The sequence below is a fragment of the Lissotriton helveticus genome, chromosome 1_1 (genome assembly GCF_964261635.1).
Source record: "Lissotriton helveticus chromosome 1_1, aLisHel1.1, whole genome shotgun sequence".
In the NCBI taxonomy this organism is placed as follows: domain Eukaryota; kingdom Metazoa; phylum Chordata; class Amphibia; order Caudata; family Salamandridae; genus Lissotriton; species Lissotriton helveticus.
The window spans coordinates 1,404,299,877-1,404,322,608 of NC_136057.1; the positions used below are offsets into that span (position 1 = coordinate 1,404,299,877).

General features: G+C 45.8%; 1 protein-coding gene across 50 annotated transcripts in view; it reads right to left on the reverse strand.

Annotated features, from left to right (window-relative positions):
* The window catches only part of NFIX (nuclear factor I X), a 5,476,577-nt gene that overhangs the window by 2,547,608 nt on the left and 2,906,237 nt on the right, over nt 1–22,732 (reverse strand). The gene's annotated exons all lie outside the window — the stretch shown is intronic.

The window sequence follows — 22,732 nt, forward strand, 5'->3', positions numbered from 1 at the left end:
TTTCCACATAGGGTGAACAGCAAAACACACAAGATGATGGACGGAATGTTGCACAATGGCAAAACATTCACCCCCAGTCACAGATCTGGGTTTAATCCATCGTTATTTTGCTCACCAAGCCACCCCAGTTCAGACATGGCCATATGCAAATCAGTCTTGACCCTGTGCCTCATGGGAACAGTCCAGCCCGAACTGCCAAGCCATGTCTTCCCTGGGGAGGCGCTAGGGGGCGCACAGCGGAATGGCTGTGTGATCCGCAGCTCCGCCGGACAACCGACAGCGTTATGGCTTGTACCTGCCTCAGACCCAGCTAAATTGCCAGATGACCGCTCCCCAAGGTGTGTGAACACACCGTACATGTGCGGGTCGGCGATGGAATGAAACACTGCCCGCAATGTGGTGAAAACAGCCTGGTTCTGTGAGCGCGGCTGCCCGGCGACTAAGATGGCGGAGGTCGCGGCTGCCGTCTCAAACACCACCACGGCGAAACAGTGAGTAAAACGGACCACATGAACACTGTGAACGCTGGAGGGGCGGAAAAAGTCGCAATTACTGGGTCACATTCAGTGCTTCAGAACCGCATATCGGTTCACGAGTACAGAGCTGCGATGTCCTCTGGGCACCCGAATATGCGAAGGCACAAGATGGCGGCGCCCAAGTAGCTGATGCCCGACAAATATAAATCGCCTTTCTGACAGTCCCAAACGACGTGGAAGAGTAATTAAAGCAGCGCATAACTCGTTGGTGCCTATGCTATGCATTGTGTGCATCGGTTTTGTTCAAGCAGGTGAGACACCGTGGCACAAAGGATATTGCTGATTCTGAAGAGAGGCTAGCAAAACGGCGCGAAAACATATGCGGCGTCTATCGACAGGACCGCGACTTCTGCGTGGTGGGTCTGGTGGAGCGCCCTGATTGAGAAGAGGGAAACGTGTGCACACTACTGGGAGTCAGAGAGGGGGGGTCACTACGAGCGTCGTACCGGGCACTAATACACCCTTCTGGGGCTCCTCATTATCTGCTGAGGCTGAATAACGACCTCCCCTATGCGTACATCGTGAAACTGGGGAGTCCAGGCGCTGCGCGAAGGACCCCAGAACCCGGTTAGGTGATCAATCGGATTGTGGCGTACAACTACTCGCAGGGTACTGTAACCGGGCCATAGCAGGAGGGACATGTCGCCCACTATCACACACGTAGCCTTCAGACGCACACCCCAACCCGAGAATCAAGACGGCAACGTCAACCAGGGTCACCAGGACTTCAGTCCAAACTGCGAAACCACCAACGTCGCTGTCAGTAACGATGGTGAGAACTGACAAGCAGCAGCAAAAGATATCCTTCGAGAGTAAAAAACACCCAAACCCTCGGAGCAAATGGAGGACAGCGGGGGTCCGGCAGACCCAGTGCCGAGCAGCAACATGGAAAATATATTGCTATCTATCCAGGTGAACCTGCAGGACATCAACGGCAAGTCGGATAATTTGACATGCAGGATGGACAGTATGGCTGTCAAGCAGGAAAAACAGGGCAAGAGACTAGAACACAGCCGAAACTCGCATCTCAGCCGTAGAGGATGAATCGCGCATAACAACCACCAAATGCGCCGGCATGGAACGCGTCCTGGAGTTGATAAAAGCGAAGGAGGAGGAGTTGGAAGCGCGTTCGAGACGCAATAAAGTGCGCATCACAGGCCTTCCGGAGTCGACAAACACCGGGCGTATGGAAGTATACATAGAGAAGCTATGCAGGGACCTCTTCGGAGAAGAAGCGCTCTCCCAGATCTTCATAGTGGAACGTGCACACAGGTCCCTTGCGCCTCGCCCACCACCTGGAGCTGCGCCTAGGCCAATTGTAGCGAGAATACTAAATTATCGCGACAGAGATACCATCTTGAGACTTGCACGTGAGAAAGGAAAGATCACCTACCAGGGAAATACTCTAGAATTCTACCCGGACCACACCGTAGCAGTACAGCAGGCGAGGAAGGAATTTGCGTCCGTGAAGGCCAAACTCAGGGATCTTAACATCGCTTAGTCCATACTATACCCGGCCAGGTTGCGTGTAACATGGGAAAGCAAGGCGGTGCTGTTGTCATCTCCCAAGGCGGCACAGGAATTTGTAAAAAAGGTGTTGAAACATAACAAGACTAATGCTCGTGAGGAGCAACATCAGGACTCAGAATAACGGTACTGGTGAGGACCCCTGGTGAAATGCGGTAAGATATCACACGCTGGCTGTCAAGGTTTGGTGATGTCCTTGTGAGATACAGTGACAATTGGTTCATGCTGCCTCCCACATCAGGAAGTAGCCCATGTACTGCAAGGAACATTGTATAGATACTATGCCCACCAAATAAACCCACTGTTACTTTGATTACATAGGACAGATATAGCGTTTAAATCATTGAACATGGTATTAACCCACAACGTGGCCTGAATTCTCTTTTGCATTTAAGGTCCCGTCCAGAGAGTAATTAACTCGCTGGTCCCAGACCTTCCAGAGGCCACTTATTGTGATGTGCTGCATTGGGAGAGTGGAACAATATGCCATACCGTCCGGGCTATCGACGCACGTAACCAGTGCCTTGTTTTTGGGCGGGTCAGGGACGCTGATTTGCGCAGTTTATGGCATCTGTACTATCACTGATATCCTCAAAACTGCAATATTACAGGTGTAAATGTTACATGTAACTGCAAGCTTTACAATTTATTACCAGTCTGACATGTAGGTCGGGACGCTTGGTGGGCACTTTCCAGCATGAGTGCCATGCTTACATGGGTACTGGTGAAGATGCTCATAGACTTGATTTGAGTTTCTTTTTGGCGGTGTAAGGGGTAAGGGTAGCCTAACACACCAAACATATATGCATAGAACGGCAAGCGAGTCGTCCGCATCCATTAAGTTGGGTGCGGAGTTGTGCCCCAAGCGGACCTCCACAAGGGTGTTCCCCAAATAAGTTTTGGTTATGATAGGTAATGACCTGAAGTTCGCTAGTTTGAAGGGTATGTCTCAAAAGGGAATATGGCTTCGGCAGGTTTGGGTTGCTGGAGTGGGTGGGGGAGGGGGGTGTAGGGATATTGTTAATGTTAAGAGACCAAGAATGTTGAAAAATGCTACAATCCTGTGCATTGTTTGGCAAAGGGCTAATCTGCCACGAATGACCTCACACACTGCATTGAGTTTGGACTCTGATCCTGTTTGTTATCTGCTCCTGACATGTACTGTATGGCCTTTTCAATGACTCTGGCAGATAGAACTACAGGCAGAAAACATTTAAATTTCCTAACGTGGAATATCAGAGGCTTTACGCAACCTAAGAAAATAAGGCAGGTGTTTGCTTATCTGAACAGATGGGATATAGATGTGGCTATACTGCAGGAGACTCACATTGCGCCTAACACACATCAGCATATAGGCAAACGCTGGGCGGAATCGTCTTACACTGCTACGTACTCCTCTTACTCGAGGGGAGTGATCACACTGATCCGGAAGGGCGTGAATTTCACAGTACACACTGTACTCCAGGACCCTAATGGGAGATACGTTATACTGTCCGGTGTATTACGTGGACAACGGATAACGCTCCTCAATGTGTACGGTCCGAATGTGGATGCGCCAGAATTCTTTCAAGGAGTGTGGGGGCAATTACAGACATTCACTGACACACACATCATATTTGGGGGAGACAGGAACGTGACTAGGGTGGATGGGGTGGATCGTTCCCTACACTCATCAGAGCAACACAAGCAGGCAAGGGCGAAATTAGATCATATGCTGACGGACCTGTCGTTAACAGATATATGGAGACATAGACACACTCACACACCAGGTGCCACTCACGTTTCTGTAATCCACAATATGGTCGCGCCTAGACTATTGGCTAGGCACAGATAGCATTACATTGTGGACACAAGATATGTGCGTCCTGCCAAGGACACTGTCAGATCACAACCCTGTATTGCTCAAACTCACAATACCGAACTACACATCACCCCCGTTTCACTGGAGATTCAATTCCCGTGCTCAAACTGACACTGTATACGCTGACACCATCAATAAAGCGATTAAAGAATACTTTCAGATAAATGCGGCAGTGATCGAGGACCCAGGCATACTGTGGGAGGCCTTTAAGACCACGATAAGAGGCGTTTGCATAAGCACCACAATAGGCATATTGAAGGACATTAGACAAAAAATAAAGCGTTGCGAAACACGCATGACAGAACTAGAGGGGGCCTATGAGTCCACTCAGGATGTTACATTACTGGGGGAATTACGCCATATACACACAGAACATCATGCATTTGTCGATGATGAAATAAAATACCTAGATAGGAAACACACGGCCAGGTCATTCAGTGAGGGAGGTCGACCTGGCGGCGTACTGGCAAACAAAATTTGCGAGGGTAAGGGACACACTGCTATACTGCGCATCAAGTCGAAAGAAGGTACACTACAGACACATGCTACAGACATACTGAATAGTTTTGTTGACTCGTATGGGACATTATACAAATCACAGCCAATACAATCAGAGGAGGAGATACTCAGATATTTGAATGATGTGGCAATAGGCTGGCTATCGGATGGCCAGAGAGAATGGTTGGCACGGCCTATTACGGTGGAGGAGGTGACTGACGTGATCAAATCACTTCCTAATGAGAAGGTACCTGGGCCTGATGGGTACACAAACAAATTTTATAAACAATACGCGGATGCCCTTGCACCTTATATGGTAGAAATGTACGGTGCGTCTTTCGAACAATCAGAACTACCCCCCACACTCCGAGAGGCTGTGATAATCACCCTTTTGAAACCCTCCAAAGACCCGGAGATGTGTGACTCTTACAGACCGTTATCGCTTATAAACGCGGATTCCAAAATACTCGCCAAATTGCTGGCGGTTCGGCTGACTCCACTAATGACGAAACTGGTCTTCCTAGACCAGGCAGGTTTTATCCCTACTAGGACAACATCACACAACACTAGGTCACTATTTGCCCTATTGCACTATCTCCAGCCCTTCATGAAAGCGGCGGCAGTCATGCTTGATGCCGCCAAGGCTTTTGACTCCATTGAATGGAGCTATCTGATTACCATTTTGAATAGAATGGGTTTCCCCAAACGCTTCGTACAATGGGTGCCGTTGATATACACCAAACTGTGCGCCCGGGTTCGTGTAAATGGATACGCATCCGACGTCTTTAATATAGAGCGTGGCACGAGGCAGGGGTGCCCTCTGTCGCCCTTGCTTTTCGCGCTGGCGCTAGAACCATTGGCCTGCCTCATAAGACAAAACTATAAAGCATCGGCTCTGCAATTCAATTCCAGACCGCTTCATATCTCGTTATACGCAGACGACATGTTCGCGACCCAGACACACACCTCAACAGTCTGCTCAGGGAATACGTCAAATTTGGGGGTCACTCAGGATTGGCCATAAACTGGTCCAAATCCTCCATCATCCCTCTAACGGATGCGACGACTCCTGTTACACTTGAGTATACACTGGAAAGGCAGCACAATCCCATACGATACCTGGGCGTGATGTACCATAGAGACCCTGAGGTGGTGATACGGTCGAACTATGGATTAGCCATCTCCAAGTTGGAAGACAAAATACACCGTTGGATACAACTGCCATTGTCTTTGGCGGACCGCATAGTGATCGTAAAAATGAACGTGTTGCCTAAACTGTTGTACCTTTTTAATAACATCCCTATCACACCCCCTGGAGAGGTCTTCCGCCGCATAAAGTCGCTTGTACTGAAGCTCATATGGGCAGGCAAACAGGCTCGCGTAGATCTTCAAACACTGACTCTTCCATATATACGAGGGGGTTTCGGGGTGCCAGATTTTCTGTTGTATTTTTTGTGTGCTCAGGCACATTACGCTGTTAATTGGTACCATGAGATACCATATCTCACACATACTACCATCGAAGAGGCCAATGCGGAACCCGTCCCATTGACAGCAATCCAGTCTCATGTCAGACAGACCCTTCATGCCCAAGACATCAACACTATAGACACCACAGTCAAAGCCTGGCAGAAACTGGGGCAACTTGCACACAAAACACCGCTATACGCACCTGCAATGCCATTGCATTACCATCAAGCACTATCGGTAATAGGCGAGAAAGTGGGCATGTCACTACTGCAACGTGCAGGCATAGTTAAGATGGAGGACCTATTCCATGAGGGCACATTCTTAGACATTGAGAACCTAACATATATCCAAAATAAATCGCCCATGTTCCACTTCACGTATTACAGGTTGAAGCGGGCGCTGAAAGAACTCTATCCTACATTTCCCGACGAACCAGACAGTCTGTGCACGCTACAGATGATCATTACCACCCAGGATCTATCGCACTTAGTGTCAAGGCTATACTCCACAGCACGGGCTGAAATACCACGCACCACTGACAACGCTAAAGCAAGGTGGGACATGGTTTTAGTTGATCCATTGACAGATATAGAATGGCAACAAACGTGCGCACTGACACAAATACTCACCCCCTAATGGCAACCTTAGAATTATACACTATAAGTTTATACACCAGGCATCCTACACGCCTGCGTGTATGCTTAAATTTGGCCTACAGGAGGATGACAGGTGTAAGAGATGTGGTAGAGAGGGCGCAGATTTCATACACTTGGCCTGGTCTTGTCTTAGGGTACAGGAATATTGGGCGGATATCACCAGAACGATCTCCACTATGATAGAGGGGGAGGTAGAATGCACAATAGGATCATGCCTATTGGGAATCGTACCGCAACTAAAAGCCACCAAACGCAAATTTTGTGTGATATCCTTATTGTTGGCTAAAAGACAGATTGCGCAATGCTGGCACAGTAGGAAAGTACCACAGACATCCAGATGGCTGAAGGACATGTCCGGTTGTAGAGATAAGTTATTAACATATGAGGAAGACCTCCCAGCGCAATTAAGACCCAAGAACATTTGGAGCTACTTCACGGACTACATGAACACATTGCAAACGGAAACGGATGAATGATCTAACTATGCTTACTGAGAGGTGAGGGCGGATATTGGGAGGGTAGTGTGCCGTAACGCCCAGTCAGGAATGCACGACAGGAATCAAAAGGTTTGAGCTGTTAGAACTGCTAAATGTAATGATATATATCTCTGGTCTCTAAGTTATGGTCCTCTGTTTGTTTTTGTAACCTACAAATATCATAAAATGTAGGACTTCATATACTGCATTACGCCGCTGGACCTAGTGTTGTCGGCTACAGGGCTGTGTGAATCCAACATCAATCAACGCTATAACTCGCAGCCGGCCCCAGGGTTGTAGGCTCATGGCCGTGTATGTTTAACAGAGGTCATTAAAGGCCTTACAAAAAAAAAAGCCACGTCTTCCCTGGACCGGAATCAAGCATCCTAGGACCGGTGTAGTGTAGTTCCTATATTCCCAATAGGCTCTGCGCATTGGAATAATATAAACAGCAGTGTAGACGTAGGACTGAGGTCATCTAGGTCTCTACTGACTATATTAGACTTAATTAGTTTTGCCAGCTAGCTCAGAGGTCACTAGAAACTTTCCCGAGTAAACAAGGAGGTGTTAACTTCCCTGAATAGACAAGAAGGGATTAGCTTCTGACAACCGCATAAACATGACAACTTTGCTCCCTCAGAATAAAGAGTATATCTCCAGAGTCGTGTGAAAACAATAGACAGCTATTTCACTCAGTCAATCGTGCATGCTTAATTTCACCAGGAGTGCAGAGAAATAGAGAGACTGGTGTTTTCAATAAAAGTTGTTATTTATTGAGAAGTCTTCGTTCTCATGCAAGAGAAATGAATTGCCACAATTGCAATACTTATCATGAAGTAAAGTGCGTACAGTAAAAGGAGTATTGTGAAATAATACTGTAAAAGCATTGATATGGTTTCCTAGCCATATGATACTTTAAAATGGATAAAATATAGACATACATAAAAACATTGACTAACGTACTCAACTGGTGCTTCGAAGATACGCCTACCCCGGTGTACCTGACCTAAGCCTAATACCTGGGAAGGAGTAAGTAAGTTGCAGTTTAAGTTAAGTTGGTTTTTGCCAAGGATCTGAGTCAAGAATTCTCTTAAGGGTTTAGTCAGCTCCATACCTTGGTTCTAGAATGAAGGAGGTCTTGTATCTCTTTCTCAGGACTCGATCTCCCAGCAACCCGCAAGGGTGACTGGAAACACCGGAGCTGGATTTCTCGGCTGGAGAAAAGACAGCGTCTCTCTCAGTGCGTCAAGGGAGGGTCGGCTTCCTTCGGCTCTCGCATCAGCTGGGCGTCGGGCAAGTAGATAGCCTCTCTGCTCCAAACCACCGTGTGTTTGCTTAAGGCAACGTTGGTATATTTATACCTGAAAGGGGCCGGGTTTGACGTAAGGTTGGACATAAGACGTCACTAAGAACTAACAGTTCTTTCTGGGCTCCAGGATTTCTTGTGCAAATCAAAACAAAAGCAGGGGGATTTCCCGGGCTGCTGGAGGCTTGGTTTGTTTAAAGAACGCGTTGTACTTTCTAGGAGTCTATGGGAGTAGCCTTGCCGTATTTGGACCACATTGGCTATTACTAAATATGGATATGATTCTTATGCCTTTATAAGGATATTATTTGTTATAACCACATAAGGGCATAAATCGGGAATATCGAATTAGGGTCCTAGATAGAATCACAACACCCACTCCACGTATTAATGTCCATCATTACTTATTACTAAGCAATACTAAACATATAACGATGCATGTGTTTTCCAACCCACCCCAAAATACATAAATTGCATTTGAAATGGTGTATGGTATATACACGAAAATGAGTATTGGTACTGTACGTTTTTTAAGCAGTGGTATCATTCAGTAAAATGCATATATATCTCAGCTGAATGAATTTGCGAAAATTACACATGAAATGGCTCTAAATACAGAAAGAAGGTCGAGACCATTTCATCACGTATTTATACAATACTGTACATTTGCTAGAGGCTGAGGTAAAGTATTGTCAAAATAGAAGCTCTGTTCTCTAAGAATAGTTCTACTTTAAGCAGAGTGCCATGTGTCAGAAAAAAGATAAATATTTTGGAAATAGAAAAAATATTTTCGCTTTCAGGGAAAAAATAGTTCCAAATGTTTTCAGTAGTTTTGTTTATCAAAATTGAAGGCCGAATTCAGAGTTCAGGGAACACTGTGTGCTCGTTGTTTTAAAAGTTATTCTTTTTGTTCAGGGGAGAACATCATATCAGAAAGGCTTGCGAAAAATTGGTCTACAACATCAGGTGAGAGTTCGACCAAGTTCGAAAATGCTGAAATTGTGCATATGTGAGAATGATTGCTATCATCGATATCTGGATCAGCAATGCTCACAGAAGGTTGTACCTGTTTGGTGCTGCTTTACTCTCGTACTTCACCGCCACCTAATCGTAATGGTGAAGTCTCAACGAATGCCGTCATCAGAATAGGTAGCCGCTGGGGACAAAACTTTGCATGAGTCGTTACCGGACCTAGCAAAGTATCAACATCCATTGGTACTGCTGATGGTAGTGTAAGACAGACGTCCAACACGCATTCTTCTCCGCATAGCAGACATCGAAGCACAGGTAAGATGCAATCTTGCCAGATTGGTCTGAATGAAAGAAACCAGGTTGCACTCAGATCTCTTAGCCGGGCTAATCCGAGCACTTTAGTGATTCGGTCTCGGTAGCGTATTGCTAAGATCGTTTCTACCATTGTAGCTGGAGTTCTGTCCGTGGCTTGGCTTGCCATATCGGAGCAGAAGGATCAAAAATAAAATTCCTCCTACGAGTCCCAAAAGAAGAGGCAGGCCGCCGAAAAGGGAATGGACAAAATTCGGGAAAATGCCCAGAACTGTTTCAAAGGGTGCTAACAGTCCCGAAAAAATTGTCTTAAATACATGTGCGATGCCACTGGTATCAGACATGTTTAAGATTTGACCTAACAATTCTACGAAATGCACTGGGCAATTTGTCGATAATAGGGAATGTATCTCTGCTGCTGTCCTTGCAACTTGCAGATCATACGTCTCTTTAGACGAGGTTAAAGGCACAGTTGTCTGTAAAAGAACAGACTTCATTCTGCTTAAAGTATCGATTCGAATAGAAGAGATATTCAAAGAAGGCCATATTGCCGCCTCGATGTCTGGATTGCTGTTTGGATACAATACTTGCATACAGCAAGTGACCATGGAAGTAACGCTCACGAGATAGGCTTTTCCTGGCACCATGCCACAAGAGAACAAGTTACTTACCTGTAACTTTGGTTCCCCAGTATTGGTAACTTTCATAGATTCCCATGCTTTGTATCATTCCCCGTCGTCGGAATGGGAGCCTCGGTAAATAAAAAATACCATAGTAGTAAGCACAAAGTGAAAAAATAGGCCTAGGCCTCATCTCAGTTTGTAGCTTATCCACCTCTTTTTGTAAAAGAGACCAAATTCTTGCAATAGCCACTCAGAGCAGCCTCACCCCATAGACCCTTCCTGAGAGAGCCTCAGAGCCTCAGATTTTCGTAGCCGCTGTGAACAGCAACATCATTGGACAATAAGGCTGAGCTTTCCCAGGGGAGGAGGGTGGGCGCATGGGAATCTATGAAAGTTACCAATACTGGGGAACCAAAGTTACAGGTAAGTAACTTGTTTTCTTGCCCCAGTATTGGAACTTTCATAGATTCCCATGCTTTGTATCAGAATAGCTAGCAGTAAAGAGAAAGCATATTTTGTCATTTGTATATCTGTAAATGTCATACATAATCCTGATAAGAAAACAGATACACATTGGCATCACAAAGCAGAACAACGACAAGTAATACAAAATATGCAATACAGGAAGGCGGGATAGAAAGGAAAGCTCACCGACTTATTGGAAAAGGTTCCTCAAGACTGCTTGGCCCACTGCCGCATCCTCTTTCACAGAAGAATCCAAACAGTAGTGGCGAGTGAAGGTGTGGACACTGCTCCACGTCGCCGCTCTACATATGTTCTTGATCGGGACACCTGAGAATAGAGCCACCGATGAAGCCATTGACGAACTGCTCGCTGAAGTGGCTTTCCCGCTTCTCGATGGCAAAACTGAATAGCACTTGATATCCAGCGGGAAATGCAGGGTTTAGAAATTGGACAACCCTTTCGCAGAGCACTGTAATAAACAAAAAGCTGGGAAGACTTCCTGAACAGTTTTGTCCGCTCCAAGTAGAACTTGAGACATCTATGAATGTCCAAAGAATGTAACGCCCTCTCTGCTGGCGTGGAGGGCCGCGGAAAGAAGGACTTTAAGATCACCAGCTCATTCAGATGAAATGCTGAGGGGACCTTTGGAATAAATTTAGGATTTGTCCGCAAGATGAGAACATCATTCTTAAATTATAGAAAGGGTTCCTCAATTGTGAAAGCCTGGAGCTCACTAACTCTTCAAGCCGATGTCAGGGCCAAGAGAAGAGCCAGTTTCCATGATACAAACTTTATGTCGACCCTTTGAATAGGCTCAAACGGGGCCTTCATTAGATGTGCCAGAACCAAGTTAAGATGCCAGGCTGGTGGTGGAGGCCGGACTGGAGGAACAAATCTTTCAGGAACTGTTTAATGATCCTCGCAGACCAAAGGGAAGGACCTGATGATGATCGTCTAAATCTAGAAATGGCCGCCAGATGTACCTTTACAGAAGAATGAGCCAATCCAGATTTTGCAAGAGAAAGGATGTAAGGCAAGAGTCGGTGCGGTGCAAAAGTATATGGATGTAGACCTTGTCTCTGACACCAAAGGCAGAATCTCTTCCACTTCGCCCGATAGGTTTTATTCGTACTAGGCGCTCGGGCCTGGGCTAAAATGTCTCTACATTCTCCTTAAAGATTCAAACCCTGGAACTCTCTGAACTCAGGAGCCACGCTGTCAATCGGAGTGACCTCAGGTCTGGATGCTGAACCTGCCCGTGAGCCATTGTTAATAGTGATGGAACAGGCCTCAGGAGAATCGGTTGATCTTGGGAGAGAAGAAGAAGTTCTGTGTACCAAAACTGCCTGGGCCATGCTGGTGCAATCAGAATCATTCTGCACGGCTCCGCCTTGAGCTTGCGGATCAGTCTCGGGATCAGCGGAATAGGTGGAAAGGCGTAAACAAATGCGCCGTACCAGGCAATCAAAAGCGCATTCCCCAAGGATCCCTGATGGTGATCCCTGCTTGCGTAGGACTGGCATTTGGTGTTCTGAGGAGTCGCAAACAGATCGATGGTTGGGGTCCCCCAACGTGAAAACAGTTCCTCCAGAATGGTCTGATCCAGTTCCCATTCGTAGCTGATAGTCTTTTGGCGACTCAAAGCGTCCACTGTGGCATTGAGTGTGCCCGCAAGATGTTCCGCAGAAAGAGTGATATTGTGTTGGATCACCCAATTCCAAAGTGTCTGTGCTTCCTTCGAAAAGGGTGCAGGATCTCGTCCCGCCCTGCTTGTTTATGTAGTGCATGGCCGTGGTGTTGTATATACGAACCAGCACTGAACGGTTGCGGATCCCTGGAAGGAAAGCCTGTAAGGCTAGACGAATGGCCATAAGTTCCAGTAGATTGATGTGGAACTTGCCTTGGACTGTGCTCCAATGACCACTGACTTTGAGTTCTTGGAGGACCGCTCCCCACCCCTCCATGGAAGCATCTGTTGTCAACACCATGGGAGATGGTGGAAGTTGGAATGGCAAACCTACTGAAAGATTCTCCTTTAGCAACCACCAGCTGCTTGCTTTTCGCATTTCCGGTGTGATCACTATCTTGTCGTCGAAGGAGCCTGTCACCTGACGCCATTGCTTGTCCAGCAGTTCCTGCAGTGGACGCATTCGTAGCCTGCAGTGTGGTATTAATGGTATGCAGGATGATATTGATCCGAGAAGCGATTTGTATTGGCGAACTGACAGAAACTTTCTTGTTTGCAGGAGGCGAGATGAGAGAATCAGTTTGGTCTGGCGCTCTTGCGAAGGGAAAGCCATGCAGCATTCCGTGTCTAGGATCGCACCCAAAAACCTCGCTGTCTTGGAGGGGCGCAAAATCGATTTCTCCTTGTTGAGCCGAAGGCCCAGCTGCTCGAACAGTTGACTGCAGCTCGTGACTGCCCTGGACGCTTCTTGGAACGAAGGAGCCTTTACCAGCCAATCGTCCAGATATGGGAAGACTTCGAAAGACTGCTTCCTGAGAAAAGCTGCCACAGGAGCCAGTACCTTTGTAAAGATCCTCGGTGCGGACCGGAGACCAAAAGGTAGTACTCTGAATTGAAAATGGCTCTTGCCTACTGTGAATCGAAGATATTGCCTGTGAGCTGGATGAATGGGCACATGGAAATATGCATCCTCCAAATCTAGGGTTGCCATGTAGTCCCCTGGATTGAGAAGGTGGAGAATGTCCTGAAGGGTGACCATCCTGAAGGACAACTTGATGAGATAAGTGTTGAGCTCTCGCAGATCTAAAATCGGACGCCACTTCTCCTTTGTTTTCCGAACCAGGAAGAACCTGGAATAGAACCCTTTCCCCTTCTGGGAGTGAGGTACAGGCTCTATTGCCCCCTTGATGAAGAGTTGGTGGGCCTCGAGACGAAGAAGTCCTAGATGTTTGGTCGTAATGGCGTCTGGAGCTCTCGTTGGAGGAAGATTTTGAAACTCCAACGTGTGTCCTCCCTTGAAGATGTTCAGGACCCACTGGTCTGTTGTTATGACCCTCCAGCTGTTTAGGCAATGGGCAATCCTGCCCCCCACTGGTGTTAACGAGGGTACAGGAACAGTAGAAAGAGCCACATGGCCGCTATTTTCTCTTAGTATTGTCTCTCCTCTGTTGCCCCTGACGTCCTCTCGGCGGCTGGCGAGAGAAAGACCCCCTCTATGAATATTGGGGTTTGAATGACTGGCCAGGTTGGGAGTAGGAAGAGTAGCGGTGCTGATTGCCGCCTCTGTAGGATGAGAAACCTCTCCCTCTTGCCCCCTTAAAGGGAACTTTGCGGTATTGTAATGTTCCCAAGGACTTAGCCGTGTCTGTGTCTTTCTTTATGCCTTGTAGGGCGCCGAATAACATCTCTCCGTCATAAGGTAGGTCCAGAATTTTGTTCTGTACTTCCTGTCTAAACCACGTGGCTCGCAGCCAACCCTGGCGTCTTAAAACAGCCGAGCCTGCTAGCGCTCGGAAGGCCATAGTTGCTATATCCATAGCGCAGTCGATTACCTCCGAAGAGGCACGCTCCCCTTCCATCAAGATTCTCCTGACCTCGTCCTTAGACCCATCCTGAAGTTCTTCCACAAACGGGGAGAGGTCACACCACATCTGGCGATCATATCTCCCCAGAATCGCCAGAGCATTAGCCGCCCTAACGAGGAGGCTGGCCATTGCGGAGATTCTTTTTCCAACATTGTCCAGACGCCTCCCCTCTTTATCAGGTGGAGTCGTTAGCGGCGTGGACGGATTTTTGGATTTACTCTGTGCGGCCTGGGGGATAAACGAGTCCGGTTTTGGTTGACCTATAAGACATGCCGGGCTGCCCTCCGGCGCCTTATATTTTTTCTCCAGTCTGGGAAGTACTGGGAGGACCGTGGCTGGATTTTGCATAGCCTTTATTCCTTCTGACCAAACATGTTCAATGATGGGGATTGAACGAACTGACTTCCGGAATGGTTCTTTGAAGTCGTACAAAAAACAGTAAGATTGAATTGTGGTAACTGGAAGACCAAATCTCTTGGACGCTCGTTCCATTAGGTTGTGAAAACCTCCAATATCTGCTGGCGGAGAGGTTGCGGTATCAGGCCCTGTTACATCTGGATCTTGAAGGCCATCCTGATTCCAGTCCATATTCTGATCTTGGTCAGGTTCCTCCCTGCTGATCCGCATCTGATGAGGCATCATCATCATCATCATCCCGAATGGCAACAACCTCCTGAGGATGTTCTACGGGCTCTGGGTCATGCACCCTTAAAGGCAAAGAGGCGTCTGCCATTGATTGTGATAACTGAGGAGGAGCTGTGGGAGGACGTATTTGTTGAACCGCCTGTTGAGTAGGAAACCACCTCCGATAGTCCTGCAACATTAATTGCAGGTCAGAGAGGAGAGAGGACGGCATCGCTACCATCTCTTGTTGAGACCGACGTGGAGATCTCTGTGAATGAACCTGCATGCAAGGCCTCTCTTGCTGGCCAAAATAGTCTTGCGGAGCATATTGGTGTTGCTCCGTTTCGCCTTCTTCAGAACTGACCTCCTGTAATTTGACTTGCAAGTCAGATGGGCTATAAGCTGGCCCATAATTGCTATCATTTTCCTCCTCAGAGTCATCATCAAGCAATAATGATGGAGGCAACAGCGTAACCTGCCTTGGAGATGTCATTTCTGGTGTTATACGCCTCTTTCTTTGAGAAATGCAGATTTTCCCAGTCGTCGACGGGATCGTCGTCGATGGTTGAATCTTCATCGACTGTTTCGTCGACGAAGAGACTGTGCTCGTCGTCGAAGGCTGAGTCGTCGACGGTGAGATTGTTATCGTCGACGATGGGTGGATCGTTGACGGAGTCGTCGACGAACTCGTCGTCAGAATCATGGTCGTCGGCGACGTTGTTCTGGTCGTCGTCATCGCCGTCGACGCTACCTTCGTCCCCATCGTCGTCGACGAGGAAAAAGTCAGCTTCGTCGACGACAAACAGGAATCTGGTGTCTTAAACATCGTCGACGGTGGAGATGCCGTCGTCATAGCCATCGTCGACGAGCCCGTCGACGAGGCCAATTTTTGAGACAAATCTTTCTTGACAGGAATCGTCGAGGTACCTGGGGTTTTCACCGTCGACGAACGCTGTTTCTTGTCAGAAGCAATGTCCTGAGGCGTAGATGAAGGCTTTTTCACCCCTCTTTCTTTCTCTGAAGGTGGTGAAGTCACAGAGATGATCTTCTTAGCCTTTTTTGTTGGTTGCAACTCCTCAGGCTGTCCCTGCCTCTCCTTTTCACCGTGGTGAGGAGATTTGAGGGAAGCAGGCCTATCAGAGGTCCCAGGCAAGGCCTTTACATGGGGCTCATTAGATGGTGAAGGGGAAGACCTACCCTTTTCTTTGATCTTCTTGATGACACCACAGAAGAAGAGCCCTCACTGTCCGAAGACAGAACTCCTTTGCGATCCTTCATTTTTTGCAACCAAGTCAGCAGGCGGCCTTTCTGTCCCTCAAGGTCTTGGTGGAGAAGGTTCTGCAAATCTTGCAGTCAGTGGCCTTATGGTCCGGATATAAGCAGTATATGCAGTCTTCGTGTTTGTCTTCAACAAACAACCTCTTTTTTGAGCAAGTAGCATAGGCTCTAAAAAGTGCTTTCTTCTCTTTGTCAGACATGACGAAAAACAGGCAAACAGTTGTAGAAATATACTTAGAAGTGAAGAAAATTGAGCAGAGCTCAATGGAGACTCCCTTGCACAACGTGCGGTAGAAAATCTGAGGCTCTCTCAGGAAGGTTCTATGGGGTGAGGCTGCTCTGATTGGCTATTGCAAGAATTTGGTCTCTTTTACAAAAAGAGGTGGATAAGCTACAAAATGAGATGAGGCCTAGGCCTATTTTTCACTTTGAGCTTACTACTATGGTATTTTTTATTTACCGAGGCTCCCATTCCGACGACGGGGAATGATACAAAGCATGGGAATCTATGAAAGTTCCAAAACTGGGGCAAAGATAGGTGCTCATTAGGGTGGACAAATTGCATTGATTCGCTTGTCATACTCCTTATGGGAATAATAATGGTCAAACTTACGCCAAATTATTGCAAATAATAATGGATTCATTCTGTGGGTATTATGAATACACACTTACATCGACAAATAAATATACAAAAGGACTCTTATGGTTGCAGACTTTCTGCCTTCGGTTTTCACAAATTGAGCCGGGTCTCATGACCTGTCGACATATGTGGATCGAGTTTGATGCTATGGCGCCTGCGTACAATTTAATCATGCTTTAGTTATTTAGAATTTCATGGTATACCAATAACATTTTAATGGTTTTAAAGATATTTATTGATTAATAGGATCTTGGTGATAATGGATAATATATAATTATATTGAAAATATAAAAACATATGGATTGGGCACGTTTTTATCTATTTAAAGATGCGTCCATGAAATGTCATCTTTCTCGGTTGTTCGTGAATTAACATCAGGTGTGTGTACTTGAGCGGGGAATTTAAAGCACACAATTACGGTCAATCATTTTCTACTTTTGGAACACACCACAGGACAGATTTTTGGCTCCTGGGTGCACAAACACAGTAAGTAAAAAAGTAAATATAATTGTTGTTGTCTACAGAGTGCATTTTAGTTCCACTATTTAAAAAAAATACCTATTGTGATATAGGATCTAGAAATCTTTGTGCTTGGGTTTATGTAATTCATAAAATTGTGTTTCTTATCTGATATAAATGGAGAGGACCTTTTGATGTTTTCTTAACACCAAATTAATAGTTACCAATTGAAAGGCCTGCAAGTTTACCCTAAAATGGTTTTTATTTTAAGAATTAAAGTCGTCTATATTGTCTCCCGTGTCTGAATTGTATGTATCCTAACCCGGTTCCATAAATATTTAGTCAGTTTTGTTTGAGGAAGAGTCACTGTAAAGCTGTCCATTCACAGTAATGGTGTTCTTGTTGACACTGACCATTTTATACAGGGTATACAAATTGGGCGCACAAACACGGTAAGTAGAAAAGGACATATAATTGTGTTGTCTACAGAGTGCATTTTAGATCCACTCATTTTTAAAAGTTACACCTTATCGTGCACTATAGGATTTACATATCTTGGTGCTTGGGTTTTTATCATTCATAAAGTTGTGCTTGTTATCTGATATGAATGGGTAGGAACTTTTAATGTTTCTCCTAATATGGAATTAATGGTTTTCAATTAAAAGGCATGCGAGTTTACCGTAAATGCTTCGCAGTAATAGTGTTCTTGTTGACACTGATCATTTAATATAGTATACACAGAATTGCATATCAGAATAATGTTTTCTCACACAATGTAACTGGCAACCGATTTGCAGCAAGCCCTTAAAAATTTCTGAACAGTTGTCTCGAAAACAAAACTTTTAATTATTCCACGCAGCGGCGCATTGCATGAACTGGCATGCTTGGGTTGAATTTGAGAGGAATGATCACTGCAAAACTTGTATTGGATTCTTCTTTTGGTATTAACAAAATTTGTTTTCATAATTTTAAAGAATGGTTCCAATATTTTTTCTAGGATTTAATGGCAAATATATCCATAAGGAAATCAATACATCACCAACTTCACAAATCCCATGTCTATGTAGGTAATTTATAAAGCACAACTGTTACTCTCAGGAGTATCCTGGCGCTATCACATAGGAACTGTCTGCAGGCAAAGAAAGGAGAAGAGTCTAAGTGGAGGAAAAGAGACAGGTTTTAAGTTTTTCCGGAAGATCTGTGTTTCCTTTATGGCCCTGAGAGTTAGCGACAGCTTGTTCCAACGAGAGGGGCCTAGAAAGGAGAAAGATCAGCCCCCATCCTTGTCTTCCTAATCCGAGGGATTGTGGCCAAACAAATTTTCAGAGCAAAGGTTTCTCTGGGGAGTGTAAAGCTTGATTTTGTCTTGAAGGTACACTGGGCTGGTACCGTAAGGTGCTTTTTGTATTAGGCGCAACATTTTAAAAGTGATCCTCTTCCTGACTGGAAGCCAATGTAGGCTATGAAGGAGGCCAGAGACATGTGAGAAGTTAATGGGAACGAATCATGTTGGGTACTGTTTTTAAAGAGAATAATAAAAGAATTAGAATATGAATAAATATTCATCTTCAAAACAAATCTGATGGAGCTTGAGAAGTATATGTACTGTGTGTGTGTATTTACATAACAACAGTGCTGAACTATTGTGAGCAAAAAATGACACATTTTGTTGAATTGTGGTGCTGAACCGTCTGAGCTCAACAATTACAGGGTTGTAACGCCCATTATGATCTTCAGTAAGGTTATGCATGCCTGCCAGTGCTCTCTCCCACTCTAGGTGATTTCCAATGGCTATAAATCCTGGTATATTGTGGGCAGATCCATTAATTTGCACATGTGCATATTACTTCAAGTTACCCTACTGATGAGATGTGCAACTCAGCTCAACGTCTTTCACCCCTGGTATTGACTTGGGAAAATAAACGTAGGTCCACACAGCAGATTCTAATGCACATTCTAAACTCTTGTTCCGGTCACAGACCAAGCCCCGCTTCTGCCTGCTGGATTGAATTGCATTTCTAGTGATGTAGTTGGTGTGGTTCATGTACTCGTCCTCACAGCTGCAGATCACTTCTGCTAAGGCAGCAGCAGCCATCTTTGTGTTGAAACAGGGATCCCTGGACACAGTCAGTGTGGCAGGACAGCAAAGTGGTGCTTGTCTTCAGCAGATGAGGACTCCCCTGTCGGGTGCAGACAGGTGCTCAGATCCATTAGTTGTGGCCTTCAGGCTGAATCGTCAGTGATGACCTGTCTTCAGCAGCTGGGGCCTCCATGCTAGTTAGTCCATTTCAGTAGTGAAGTAGCTCCTCTTCCCAACATTGGCAACAGCAGAACTGGTCTCTCAGACTCACAGAGGACTGCCCTCCAGCAAAGCAAAGCTTGTAATTTTAAGTGCCATTCACAGCTCAAACCATGCAGATACAGGGGACCCCCCTCAAATAAGTTTGCTCTAAGCTTCTTTCTCTGTTGTATGTATCTTTTTCTGGGTGTTCCTCATGCCAGAACATGCCAGCCTTCTGCTCTTGGACAGTCACTTCTGCCTAGCAAAGCACTCTCCTTCCCCCCTCCCAGCAGGTAGGCAGACTTCTAGGAACTAGGCAGTCCCCCAGCTGAAAAAGAAGAATTTAGGTGAGGTTCCCTCAATTCTGGGAGACTGATTATCAGACAGACACCAGTCCTTGTCGCACAGCAGCTCTATAAGTACTGTGTGAAGCACTCCCTTCCTTGTTCAAGAAGAACTTGAAACTGGAACAAAGTTTATACATATTTTCTAGACAGGGAACGTGGATCCACTGTTTAAGGCTTCAGAGCCAGTTTTGTTGGTTCTCTTTCAAATGTAATTTTCTGGTTTGTCATTAAACACAGCATTGCACAAGGTAATTGATCTCACTGCTGGTAGCTGTGGGGCTGGCTCTGAGCAGGACTATTCAAAATATAACCACTATTAGGGCACGATTTGAGCACCCCTGTATGTCACAAGACAGTTTCTGGACCTCGCATTACCAGGGACATGACTGGGCCTCTGTGCACAAACAAGTTTAGAATGACATCGGGCCAAAAAAAGGCAGGATACAAGTTTCATATGCAGTCAGGCACTCAGGACAGGGATAAATGCCTGTTTACCATGCATGGAACATTCCAGTCGAGAAAAAGAGAGAAATCAACAGAGTGTAGGCCTGTCACAGGATTAAAACTAAATGTAGTCTAGTGCTCATTCAGCCATTTGGGATGATTCATATTAGATTTAGATTTCACAATTGGTGCAGTAAGCGTATAACAAGGTGACACAGACAACTGTCTTGTTTGAGAACAAACCATAATTACTGGAGTGGATTTGATGAATAATGTGTGATCGTACATGTTTTATCGCAAGTGTTTTAGTAAATGTGGCACAACAACTGCTGCTGCTATTTTCGGGATTGTGAACGTGCATTTCTTTTTCTTTTAATACATAGTGTTTTAGTGCAAAAGTCTCATGTCATCTTTAATATTCATCTACTACGTATCTAGCTAGATTATGTTTAGATTACGGCAAGGTCGGATACAAATATAACTGTAAGGGCACGTGGCAATCAGGTGGCAATTTTTTCATATTTGCCATTGCTTCTCCTGCGAGCCCATCTCAGTGAACAAACAAACATGTATGTCTTACAGTAAAGAGGTGATGCTCAATGTGAGTTAAAATGTTTAAGATCATTATATCACTTCTATCTTTAGTGATTTGTGACAGTTAAAATCCTATGTATTGTACCATATTTCAGTATGTTTTCAGTTAGTCCCTAACCATACACACTTGAAAATAAAGAGGGGGCACCAACAATCTCCGCCTAAATCCCCCCCTCCGACCTACTCCCTTCTCAAATGAAAGCTGAGAGGCAAATATATCTTATAAGGAGTGTCAAGCAGTAGGTTTTTCCTCACCACCCTGCTTCCCAGAGTTATCTCAGGCTTACCGCAGTAGACCTCCAATAGCCCGCCAAATTTCTCTTTGTTGCTTAATCCCCACACTCTAAAATTATTTCTAGATCTTCAATCTCCTTTCCCCTACTAAACTCTCCCTCCCTCGTTTTATCTTTGACTTTCCTTCTTCCTCATTGCGTCTCGTATTCCCTCCTCGCCATCCCAGGAGAAGCCCAACGGTGACTATCCACAACAATACCGTGTCACTATGTCCGGTAAGATCCAATCGTTTGGGGGGGAATATCACTCTATTCGGAAGACTCCTTCGTCATTTCTACTTTCTTGTTTCATCATTTCCTTATTCTTAGCTCCTCCTTCCCACTCCACTTGCCTCACAAGAATACTGAGATATGATAAAGTGCTATTAAAAACCCTAACCACTTAAAGCAACATATTCAAACCCTGGCAACCAGGGTTTCCTGCTTCTGGACGTGGATGCAGAACTGGAGCCGGCGCGGAGTATGGTGAAATATTAGAAGATTCCCCGAGGAGACTACTGCCGTGCCACCCGAAAGGAATAGCCACGTTGGCTTTGCAGTGAATATCAATGGTGTTGTTATCGTTGTCACGTAATGCTGAACTGTATGCTCTCCGCCGCACCATTGCCAAGAAATTCGTTGTCAGCCTTCACACCCAGTGTCAGTGTCTGATTGACAATATTGTGACATGTTCGAGCTCCAAGTCGTCTGTTTGGGTTCTGTGCATGTCACAGCCGGAGATACAGCGAAGAGATCAAAGAGGGCGGAGCAGGCACAGCACGTTGGATGAGCAAAGGAGAGCCGACGTATGTGGGATAACGATCTGACACGAGGCTCTCCTGTGTGCCTGTCCACAAATGGGGACGAGAAAGTACATGCGTGTAGAGGAGCATGCACATAGAGACGACCAGCTCCGCACATGGGGTGGGGGGAGATGGGGGTGTCTTTTTTGGCTTCTACGTATTAGTTTGCCTTATGGTGCACAGAGTGGTTGACAATAGAATAGTCTTTTTGTGAAATGAGCAAGTTGGGTAAAATATTACGTATGCAAGAGGTGAACATCTTAAGTTGGAATGTCAACGGCTACGTTCTTCCTCTAAATTTGAAAAGATTAGACATGAAATACGCAGGATGAGTCCATCATTGGGCTGTGTGCAGGAAATCCACCTGATGCAGATGCACATTGGAGGGCTTAGGATATCAGTTAATGGGGGCTCCGGGTACGAGAAGCCAATAAGATGCTTAGCAATCTTAGCCAGTGGTGTATCTGGAGATGCTTAAAGCAACATAGGCCCAGTTCGGGTCGCCGGGTCATTGTGCACCTTAGTTCAGGTTGGGTGAGATTAACAGTGTGCTGTGTGTCTGGAGATAGTGGGGATGACCCAGCACCAGTGCAACAGCTTCTGGTGCAACTTGCCTTGCGGGAAGATCTGATAATTATATGTGTGGATATTGACGTGACCATTTTTCCTAATTTGGCCAGCTCAAATAGAAATGGCATGCCCCAGAAGGTATGCACATAAGCTGCCTTACATCATC